This window comes from Tenrec ecaudatus, chromosome 13, assembly GCF_050624435.1.
Source record: "Tenrec ecaudatus isolate mTenEca1 chromosome 13, mTenEca1.hap1, whole genome shotgun sequence".
Lineage (NCBI taxonomy): Eukaryota > Metazoa > Chordata > Mammalia > Afrosoricida > Tenrecidae > Tenrec > Tenrec ecaudatus.
The window spans coordinates 61335559-61348002 of NC_134542.1; positions in this window are offsets into that span (position 1 = coordinate 61335559).

The following is a 12444-nucleotide window of genomic DNA, read 5'->3' on the forward strand; positions in this document are numbered from 1 at the left end:
AGAATGATGATGGCAACAAATGTACAAATGTGCTTGACACAATGGATGGATGGATTGTGATAAGAATTGTACGAGCCCCCAATAAAATTATTGAAGAAAAAAAAAAGATGGTAAACTACACTAAAGTCCTCTTCCAGGACATTGCAAGAGTGATGAAAAAGAATAACTATCTTCACTTCAAGACAAGGAATCCTGGTGCCATTAACGCAAAGGCGTTGGGTTGCTAGCTGCAAAGTCAGCTACTAGGAACCACTAGCTGCTCTGCTCTGCAGGAGAAAGACGGGGCTTTCTTCTCCCATAGAGTGTTGTTGGTTGGGTTAGGTGCCATTGAGTCTGTTCCACCCCATAGTGACAAACACTGCCTGTCCTCCTCCATCCTCACAATGGTCTCTATGCTTGAGTCTGTTGTACCACTGTATCAATCCATCTCCTTGAAGGTCTGCCTGTGTCACTGCCCCTCTTCCAAACACATGTCCTTCTCAGTGGAGACTGGTCTCCCCTGACAACATGTCTAAAGCATATAAGATGAAGTCTCGCCATGTTTACCTTTAAGGAATACTCTGGCCTTACTTCTTCCAATACAGTTTGGTTTGTCCTTTTAGAAGTCCACAGTACTTTGAATATACTCCAGCACCACAATTCAGATGTATTGATTCTTCTTCAGTCTTCTTTTTTCAATGTCCAACTTTCACATGCATGTAAGGTGATTAAAAATATCATGAGTTGGGTCAGGCATTCCTTAGCCCTCAAAGTAACATCCTTGCTTTTTCAATACTCTGCAAAGGTTTTGTGCAGCAGATTTACCCAATGTAATTTTGTCTTTTGATCACTTGATTACTGCTTCCATGAGCATTGATTATGAATTCAAGCATGACAAAATCCTTGAAAACTTCGACCTTTTCTCCCTTTATCATGCTGTTACCTATTGGTCCAGTGAGGAGGAGTTTGGTTTTCTTTATATGGAGTAATAATGCATGCTGAAGACTGCAATTCTTGATCCTGCAGAATTACCGTCTCATAAACTCACTGAAGCAGTCCTCCCCTGTCCTATAGGGTCACTGTGAGTCAGCATGGACTTGATGGCAGTGAGTTCAGTGTTTTTTGAGTTCTCTGCAGGGCGTGTTTATCTAGGTGTTAGCTAAAGTCAAGGAGCCTAGGCTGTGTTGGGCTGCTAACCATTAACCACAAGGTCAGCAGTTTGAAACCACCAGCCAGTATGCAGAAGAAAGGAGACTTTTTTCTCAAAACAAGTTAGTCTTGGAAACCCTTGGAAGCAGTTCTACTTTGTCATATGGTGTCACTGTGAGTTGCAATCAACTTGATACTGAGTATGATTGGGTTTGTGCTTATGGCAATAATTTATGTGTTTTGTTCTTTCTTTTTGGGATTGTATTACTTTTTTTTAAATTATTTTTTTATTAACAATTTATTGGGGCTCATACAATTCTTATCATAGTGTATTACTTTTTTATATCAATTTGAGGAATGACGACTCACTCATTTGCTGTCTCACTCACTCACTGTCTCACTCGCTCACTCACTGTCTCACTCGCTCACTCACTGTCTCACTCGCTCACTCACTGTCTCACTCACTGTCACACTCACTACTCACTGTCTCACTCACTGTCACACTTGCTCACTCACTGTCTCACTGTCTCACTCACTGTCACACTCACTCACTCACTGTCTCACTCACTGTCACACTTGCTCACTCACTGTCTCACTCACTCACTGTCACACTCACTCACTGTCACACTCACTCACTATCTCACTGTCACACTCACTCACTGTCTCACTCGCTCACTCACTGTCACACTCACTGTCACACTCACTCACTGTCTCACTCGCTCACTCATTGTCTCACTCACTGTCACACTCACTCACTCACTGTATCACTGTCACACTTGCTCACTCACTGTCTCACTCACTCACTGTCACACTCACTCACTGTCACACTCACTCACTATCTCACTGTCACACTCACTCACTGTCTCACTCACTCACTCACTGTCTCACTCGCTCACTCACTGTCTCACTCGCTCACTCACTGTCTCACTTGCTCACTCACTGTCTCACTCACTGTCACACTCACTCACTCACTGTCTCACTCACTCACTGTCTCACTCGCTCACTCACTGTCTCACTCGCTCACTCACTGTCTCACTCACTGTCACACTCACTCACCGTCTCACTCACTCACTAAAAAATAAAAAACTAAAAATGTTGAGGAATGACAGAATGGAATACTTAGTTTGTCCATCCAAAATGTATCTGTCCACTTTTGAAGTCTTGTTTTTTTGTCCTTCTCCATCCTTTCTGTTCTGATTTGTTGTTGATCTAGACAGTTTGAGGTTTCTAGACATTAGCTGTTTTTGTCTAAGTGTACACTCCAGCCATGGAGCCACATGGTATCTTAGATACAAATACTCATGCTCTTACTTCTTTTTTTCCCCCCTACAACCTTTTTATGTTTTATGGGCATATAATTCACTTGACATATAACTTAATAGTTCAGTTACATCCAGAAGAGTTGTACAGTCAGTTTTAGAACACTTTCCTTGTTCTTGTACTTATCATGATTAACTCTCCATTTCCCCCTACCCTCCCCTGCTATATGCCCAAGGAACCATTAATCCAATTTCTGTCTCTATAGATTTACTAATCCTGGATCTCATATATAGAGAACATTAATTTTTAAAAAGCTAACAATTAACAAATATAGAAAAATAAGACAAAAACCTTAATCCAAAAGAAAGCAGAAAATATTAAGGACTAAAACAAATTTTAAATGGATCAAAGGGGAGATCAAATGATAAGGTGTTAATTTTTTAACATAATTTCATTTGCGTTAATCCACTTTCCATTGCATTCTGCATGATAGCAAGACTATTTACATCCTGGTCTATGGTCAGAGGGGATTCACCAGAGGCTTAGTCCAAGTGTATTGCCCCTTTACTTTTTTTTTAATGGAAACAACTAAAATAGGTCAAAAGGAAAAAGAAATAGCTCCAAAGGGAAATCAACTGATAAGCTATTACATTCTAATCTAACTCCATCTGCCATAATCGACTTCACAAGGCTCTCTGCTCACAAGGCTACTGCCCCCCCTCACTATGGTCACAGGGACTCACTTTAGGCTTAATCTACGTGTGGACCTGCAAGTAGATTTCAGGCTTCCACTTTCATCCATAGCCTTCTGCAAACCAGGTGTTCAGAATGTAAGCTCTGATACCTTTTCCTCTTTCGGATTTAGATTTTATTATTTACAATCCTTGGATCACACCCTGTGGGATACAGAAAGGTTTCCCCCCAGGTTGTCTGCTGCCTGCTAATGCAGGAGAGGTCAGCTGCTTAGAGGTATTCTCCCTGAGGGCATCAGCCATATAGGACAATAAGACACTATGGTCTGTCCCACCACCCACAGGTGGGGCCCACTCCCTGCCGATAAGGAGAGTGGATTGCTTTCCTGAAGGAGAGTTCAGAATAGGTCAAGCCATCTCAAGGAGGACCAAGGTTAGTCTGCCATCTTGAATCTAGGGTCCACCATCTTGTCACATGTGTACCTGTAGTTCCTCCCCTTCCTATTATGTGTACACCCCCTAGCTCAGCCCCTGTGGTGCATATGCCTATTGGACAGCCCCTTCCTGTGACGTATGTGGTTACCTACAATCAGGAGGGCTTGCAGGCAGTATAGATAGGCCTTGTCAGAAATAAAAAGGGTCTCCTCTCAGCCTCCCTCTCTGCTCAGACGTGGCTGCCCTAGAGATGAGCATACTACTATGAAATGTGTCTGACTCCTTTATTACTCTCCTATTTCGCCTATGACTTTATGACCTTAATATATTATAGCCATACAATTGCGCCTACCACCCCCACCCCACATGTTGTTAGCGACTGGTTTACTCTAACAGCACCCTACTCTTCTTTCTCGACCTGCGGGGCACAAACTTGATTTCTAGCTGAACTTACAGTCCTGGCTGTCTTTGGAAATGAGAGAAAAGACTATGGAGTTGAGAAGAGGGAATGCAGGCCCTAGAGTAAATTGGGGTAGCAGACAGACTTTTATAAATAATCCTTTCCTATCATGGCACATAGAGGAAATGATCATTTTATGGCACATTATTAGGGTAAACTGGAAGAGATTTGTAAGCATCTCCATCATGGTTGTAAGCATCTCCATAATTTTCTTTAAATTATAATTATGATCAAATAAAACAGGGTATTAGGAAATATGTTAAATATTGAATTTGCATAAACATTTCAAATAAAATTTTTTCCCTTTTAAATGATCAACTTGAACTTGTCCCTATGAATGTAATATTTTGACATTAGATTTTATGGTTGAAATGGTTTGTGCAGTTTCTGATGTAGACTTTTTAATGATGAGCTCTTTATACTGTGAATAGTCTATCAGTGTGGAATTCTGCTCATATAAGTAGGTGATAAAATATTTAACACCATTTTATACAACCATTCAAAATTTACAATTGTAATTATATTTAAAGAATCTAACAATTCTTTATCTTTTATTGACAAATGTAATGTTGCCATTTCATATGATAATGCAAATGAGTGTCAAACCCTAGAATACAATTCCATCTCAAGTTACCCACATTGACGCTCTAGTTTGCATATGCAGCGTCAGCAGCTAGCCTCCTCCCGATGGAAAGGGCACGTTGTCACAAAGGGATAGAAATGGCCACTATTTTGTTGTTAAGGCAAATATTAATGGACACTGTCTGGAACTGTAAGGAGTCCTGGTGGCATACTGGGTAGGAGTTGGGCAGCTCACTGCAAGGTCAGAGATTCAAAACCACCAACCACTCCCTGAGAGAAAGGGCTTTCTACCCCCATAAACAGTTAGTCTCCTGGAAACTACCATGTCCCATGGGGCTGCTATGACGTGGCGTCGACACAATAGGATTGTGTTCGTGCTTTGGTTTGACCTGGAGCTGAGCTCACTGAGAAGCCTGCTCTGTCTCTGCCCCTCTCTCACCTCCTGACAGACCACCTCTGGGGCTGTGTGCCATGCCCCAGGGGCATGTTGATCACAAACTCTTGCAGCAACTCCAGAGTCTGGTCTACTCTGGGCAGTAGGGAACTTTGCAGATGCCCATATAGCAGGCACCTCCTTGGCCACACATAAAGAGCTGCTATTTGAGGTCCACTGTTCTTACTGCCTGTTTGCCATGCACCCTGACCCTCACTCTGCACAGGCTGCCTCGAGGAGCCCTAACCAAGGCTGCTTATGGCCAGAGGTATTGGGTAAAAGGACTCTGGTTGCCACATATGCCTCTCAAGGGCCCCAGTGCAGAAAAAGTCCATTTCTCCTCACCATTCAGGCCCTGGTATATGAAAATCCACTAGTGGGAAGAGCTGCCTGGGCTGTGTGTCTCATTTCATGACTGAACAAACTTAAGGAGAGAAGAGAGCTGATGTTTTCCCAAGGGCTCATAGCTAATATGGCAGAGCCAGGACTGAAGATGGAGAGTGGAAATTAAGTCGAGATCAATTTAAGACGAGACCTTAGTAACTGTTAAAGGGAGGAATAAACAAAAAGTTTTGAAAACCAAAAAAGCCGTCACTCTATTTAGAATATGCCAATAACTTTACATCTTGGTTTTTAAATGAGAACATCAAATAAAAAATAAAAATCTCCTCAAATCCTGTCTCACAGATTTTACCACAGTCAATGATGTAGGACATACACACCCATTTTACCTGACTTCTAGGCCTGAGTCGAGCTATAAGTTTATGAGTCTGTATGTGTGACCACAAGTTTAATTTACACAAAAATGCATCAACGATTCGAATTGATTTGGAATGTTCTCCCCTCTCCTTCAGATTCAACACACTGGTCATTAAATTAAACTACTGTGTGCTCTTAGTGTTGCCTGCCACTGATTCGCCCCCAACACACAGCAGCCCCAGCCCAACAACAGGGAGTGCTGCCCAGCTCAGTGCCATTCCCACGAGAGCTGGCTGGTCTCTCGGGGTTCTCCTTAGCTGACTTCAGAAGTCATTCACAGGGCCTTTCCTCTCTGTCTTCTCCTGGAAGCGCTGTTGAGTGGGTATCATAGCATCATACATGCCTCCCCTGACAGATCCTGGCCGTACAGAGGGGAATTTGAACCCAGCTCTTCCACACGGAAGGCAAGAATTAGACTATTGAACCATGATTGCTTCCCTCCAATGCTAAAAAACAAAACAAAACCCCACCAAACTCACTACTACCGAGTCGATGCCAACTCACACTGACCCTATGGGAGGGGTAGCAGTGCCCTTGTGAGCTTCTGAGACTGTAGCTCTACAGGAGCAGACAGCCTTGTCTGTTTCCTGTGGACTGGATGGTGGTTTCAGACTATGGATCTTGCAGATGGCAGCCCAATTGTAACCATTAGGTAGCTACCACAGGGATCGGGTGATGTTTGCACATGCTCAGAGGTTCCAGCTTCCCATCAGGAAGGGATGGTGCACCTAGGTGGGCATTACACCTGGACTGGCCCACCTGGGCCAGGTAATTCAGTTCAGCCAATGGGGTCAACCAGGATCGTCGACCACACCTCCCAGCGGAGAACCTGAAAAGTCAGAATCCAGAGCCTTGGGGACCCTTCTGCTTCTCAAGCTGCTCTTTGGTGACCGTACACGGATTTCTTGTGGCCTCAGGACTCCACGTGCGGGGGGTGGGGGTGGTGGTGGTGGTGGTGAGGGGCAGTTCCCTGAGGGTGCCTGTGGAAAACCAGAAGCTTCTATCCTTTATAAAACCACTTGGATCACAATCCAGGCTTCGGAGTGAATTCTTTCTCCCGAGAAGCCAAGGACCAAGGTATATTTCTCCAACGAGAGATCTAACATAACCACTATACCACCATAGCACCCCAGGTAATGCTAAGTGCTGGATATTAACCATAGTCATTGATATTGTCACACTGTAAAAATTAATAATTTCCTAAAGCCATCTAGAAGGAGACCTGGTAGTGCCATTTGGTAATATTGGACTGCTAACCTCAAGGTCAAAGTCTTGGGAACCTTGAGCAGTAGGTTAATGTCATCTAATAACCAGTCTACAGTCAAAGTTCCCCAGTTGTAAAGAGATGGTGCCAAGTGAATTGTAGGCATGTCTTTGAACATTTTAGGCTTGGCTGATTGTTTTTTCCAGATCCCTTTAACTAATTCTCCATCCCCTTATTTCACATAAACTAGAACCGACTTGGACTTGATGGCACCTAAAAATAGCAACAACAGATAATGGTGGCTGCAACAATGGACTCACCAGGCAGCGGGGCTTCTGTTGTGCAAAGGGTCAGGACCACACCTACCAACAGAAGATCAATCTCAACCTTGATTAGACTCATATTTGTGGGAAGCAGAACTAGGAAGAGAGTATGTGGACACATTCTCTACACTCCTGTTTATTTAAGGACAGATTCTGGGGGAGGAAGGCCTTCACACTCGTGACTGGAGATGTATTCCAGCCACATTCTCCTAAGTAAAAGTTGTTCCCCATGATGTCCCCCCAGCCCCCAGATTTAATACCAATTATAAGGTGCTGCCTGCAAGCACATGGTGGCTTACTATACACTTGAAGGCTATCTGCCTACAGGTTGTCTGCCATCAAGAGCACTCAGACCACCCACCCTGAGTACAGCCCACTCCCCTCTGATAAGGATCATAGATTGCTTCCCTGGAGAAGAGCTCAGGGACACTTAAGGTCAAGGCAGCTCAGAGAAGGCCAAGTTTAGGCCAAAATCTTAGCTATAGAACTCGCCCAGCTTGTTATGTATGTACTTCTGGCCACTTGTACACCTAGTTAGCCCCCTTCCTGTTACCTACAGGGAGTTGGAGGGGAGGGGAGTTAGCACCCAATGGCATCCCCTCTGGCCTCAGTGAAATTTGCTATAAAAGCAGTTTTGCTGGAACTCAAATTTTTGTGATAGCCAATTTAAGAGAACAGTGTGTAGCTGTGAAATTTTGTTTCCTGTTTGGGGGAAAATGCCCCACAAACTGTTGTGATGTTGAACACAGCTCACAAGGACAGTGCTGTGGGGAAAACTCAAGTGTATGAGTGATTTTCTCATTTCAAAAAAGGTGAAATGTAAATGTGTGACAAACCTTGTTCTGAACATCCATCAACTTCCCAAATGGACAAAAATATTCACTCGTAGTACATTTGTAGCTCCTCCCATCGGGTCAGACTGTTAAACAAACTTCTATTTCAAGGTTCTGAAAAGATTGTGTAACCGTGTGAGTCAAAAAAGGCCTGATTTGTGGCAGAAAGGAGACTGGTTTTGCCACCATGACAATGCACCTGCTTATGCAGCCATCTCAGTGTACCAGTTTTCTGGGGAAAAACAGCATGCCTCTCTTGCCCCATGTACCTGACTCACCTGACCTTGCTCTGTGACTTTTGGTTCTTTGGATGCAGAGGGACATGAAACAACAGCAATTTGAAGACATAGAAGATGTGAAGAAAAAACGAGGGAGGTACTGTCAACTCAGTCATCCAAACAGAGAAGTTTGAAAAATGTTTCCAAGAATGGAACTGCAGCTTTGACAAATGTATTAAGTGTAATGGAGAGTACTTTGAAAGTGATAAGGTTGTTTTCTAAAAAAAATTTAAATACATAGCTGTGAAAAAAATTCTGTTTTTTCCTGGGTACTTTCTGATATATGTATGATTAGATTTGCATGCCTTAGATTATATAAGCTTGTGAGAGAATACATTTGCCCCTCTCTCTGGTTCCAGTTATCATGGAAGAGGTGAGCTCTTGCATGCCTTGTCTGATGTTTCCTTAGTTTATCCTTCAATTACACAACTTCCCCCTAGGACCGATTCAGTTGTAGAGACTGCATACACACCCACACCCTACACACACACACAGATTAAACATTTGGGGCAAGAATACATCACAGGTACTGGGGATTGTTTCATATGACCAGTTGCTCTAGGGTTGACTGACTCATGGCGAAGTCATGGGGGTAGAGCAGAACTGTGTTCCATTGGGTTTTCTTTCTTTAAAAAAAAATTTTATTGGGGGCTCATACAATTCTTATCACAATCCATACATCCATCCTTTGGGCAAGCACATTTGTACATTTGCCGCCCTCATCATTTTCAAAATATTTTCTTTCCTCTTGAGCCCTTGGTATCAGCTCTTCATTTTCCACCTCCCTCCCCCACCTTTCCTCCTTCATGAATCCTTGATAATTTATAATTTTTTCATGTATTACACAGACGGATGTCCCCCTCCATCCACTTTTCTGTTGTCCATCCCCCAGGGAGGAGGTTACACATAGATCCTTGTGATCAGTTTTCTTTCTACCCCACCTGCCCCTTTCCCTTCCCATTCCCCTCCTAGTATCACTACTCCCATTATTGGCTCTGAGGGGTTTATCTGTCCTGGATTCCCTGTGTTTCCAGCTCTGATCTGTACCAGTGTACATGCTCTGGTCTAGCCAGATTTGTAAGGTAAAATTGGGATCATAATAGTGGGGGGAGGAAGCATTAAAGAACTAGAAGAAAGTTGTATGTTTCATCATTGCTATACTGCATCCTGACTGGCTCATCTCCTCCCGGTGACCCTTCTGCAAGGGGATGTCCAATTGCCTATAGATGGGCTTTGGGTCTCCACTCCACACTCCTCTTCATTCACAATGGTGTGATTTTTTTTGTTCTGGGTCTTTGATGCCTGATACCAGATCCCATTGACACCTCATGACCACACAGGTTGGTGTGCTTCTTCCATGTGGGCTTTGTTGCTTCTCAACTAGATGGCCGCTTGTTTATCTTCAAGCTTTTAAGACCCCAGATGCTCTATCTTTTGTTAGAGCCGGGCACCATCAGCTTTCTTCACCACATTTGCTTATGCACCCACTTTGTCTTCAGCAATCATGTCTGGAAGGTGAGCATCATGGAATATCAGTTTAATAGAACAAAGTGGTGTATGTATGGATTGTGATAAGAGTTGTATGAGCCCCTAATAAAATGATTAAAAAAACAACAACAAAGTGTTCTTGCATTGAGGGAGTACTTGAATAAAGGCCCAATGTCCATCTACTACCTTAATACTAAACCTATAAATATATGCACATAAATCTATTTCCCCATCGTCATATATAAAAATATTTACATATGTACATGCCTGTGTTTAGATCTCTATAAATGCCCTTTGCCTCCTCGTTCCTTCCTCTATTTCTTTTCACTTTCCTCTTGTCCCACTACCACGTTCAGCCGTCATTTGGGTTTCAGTAGTTCTTGGTTACATTGCCCTTGATCAAACCCTACCAGGCCTCCTACACCCTTCTTGCCATCAATTTTGGATCACTTGTTCCTTGTCCCTGGGTTTAACACCCACTTCCTCTCCCTGCCTCTCCTCTCCCATGTCCCCCATAGGTCCATTGTTGTTTTCTCCTCCAGATTGTTTATCCTGCCTATCTTGTCTAGATGGACCTGCAGAGATAATCATATGCATAAAAAAACAAGACAAAGCCAAACAAACCAACAAAAGAAAACAAAAAAACCAATGACAAAAAAAAAAGTGCCTGCAAATAGTTCCAGGTTTGTTTGTTGACCTTTAGGAGTGTATCTGGTAGAGTCTGATGGGTTGTCACACCCTGCCCCCAAATTCTATTTTTAGTATTTTGCTGCTCTGTTCCCCTTGCTGTTCTGTTGCACTCCCTCAGTGCTTTGCCTCAGTGTGGTGGGATCAGATTGGGTGCAATTCCCGCACGGTGAGGGAATATTGTTCTCAGGGATTGGTGGGCCAGGATGTGCTTCCCTCTCCCTTCCTCCCTCTTCATTTGCTCCCGTGTGCTCTGATCAGACATGTCCCTCTCCCTGAGCTGTAGCTTCAGTGCTGTCCTCTGAAGTGAATTCTTCTGCCGGGAGGGGGGACTGTCCACATAGTTGGGATTGGGGCCGATTCCTCACTCCATTGGGTTTTCAAAGACTGCTTTTTCTGCCTTATGAAGAATCTCTGGATGGACTTGAAGCTCTAACCTTTAGGTTATAATCAAGTACGTGAACCTTTGTACCCTTCCGTGATGGTATATGCTTAATCTACCTCTTGCACAACGTCCACCTTGGGTCAACGGAGATTTGCATTTTGCTATGATTCTGAACAGGTTTCAATGGAGTTTCCAGACTAAGATCAACCAGGAAGGTCTGGTGGTTTACTTCAGAGAGTCAGCAAATGAAAACTCAATAGGTCACAACAGTCTAACTATAACCAGACATCAGGATGGTGGAGAACTGGGTAGCATTTAGTTCTATTGTACATGGAGTCACCATGAATCAGGGCGCCCTGGTTCTGTGGCTATAATAACATTTAGTTGTCTGTGATGTCCTCGGTGTCCTAGGCCCATCTTAACCTTGGACATTTTCTTTCCTTCTTTTTGAACACCAGATCCCCCCAAAGCTCCATTGTTTTTCAGATGTCAAAGGCAGTGAAAGATTAAAATTACTTGTGTACTTTGCTTGTTTGTAAATGAAGAACTGTCTGCTTACCTGTGTTGGACATGTGAAGATAACTACGGCCTGACTATAATTCATAAAATTAAAGGGATATATTCATCAGTAGCAATAGAGGATGCTAAATGAAGAAAGATTAATGTGAATGTGTATAGATAATGTTAATGCGGATGAAGCTTCTGACAATTGCTGAGAGGAAGCCGACCCATGAGACTCTGCAGGAGGAAATGTAGCTGCTCTGCACCTTATTCCTTCATGCCTTTCTGCACTCGCTTACTAGATGAATGGATTCCACAGGTCCGGGTTCTCTTAACTCTCTTAGTGGGATCTAGTTTTAAGAAAATTCCTTCTGACAATAATACTTGGTTTAGGGTACAAAGGAGACCTAAATCTCAAATCTAATTTGAGGAGAACATTTATTAAGTCTTTTAAGGGGCGTAGACAACATGAGGACACAGACACATCATCTGGATAAAGGAAGCCATTAGCATGAGGTCATAATGATGACCTCAGATTCACAGTCAGGATGCTAAATAAGGCATGGAACAAAGGAAATTGACAAATTCATCATTGGATGATTGGTGGCAGATCCATATATTACAGTCACAGGAGGGATTGCAAAAGCCAGAACAGGACCAAGATTGGGACACATACATTATGTTCAATAGAAGAGTTTACAAGACTGATTCAGGGTTTTCAGACCAAAGCAGTCTAATCCAGATCAATAGGGCATGACTCATGACTATGTGCCCTGAGGTACTGTCCCCAGTACAGAGATCTCCATCAAGGACACACCCTGCCAAGCCCTAAGAGAGACTGCTCCTCCCTGGACTGGTTGGAGAAGAAGGGTGGAGGTAATCCACTTTCCAAATGCACTCTGCCTGAGGGCAAGACGATCTATTACAAAAAAAAAACAACCCAAAAACTAAACTCACTGCCTACAGACTCATCACAACCACCGGACAAAGAAAGCC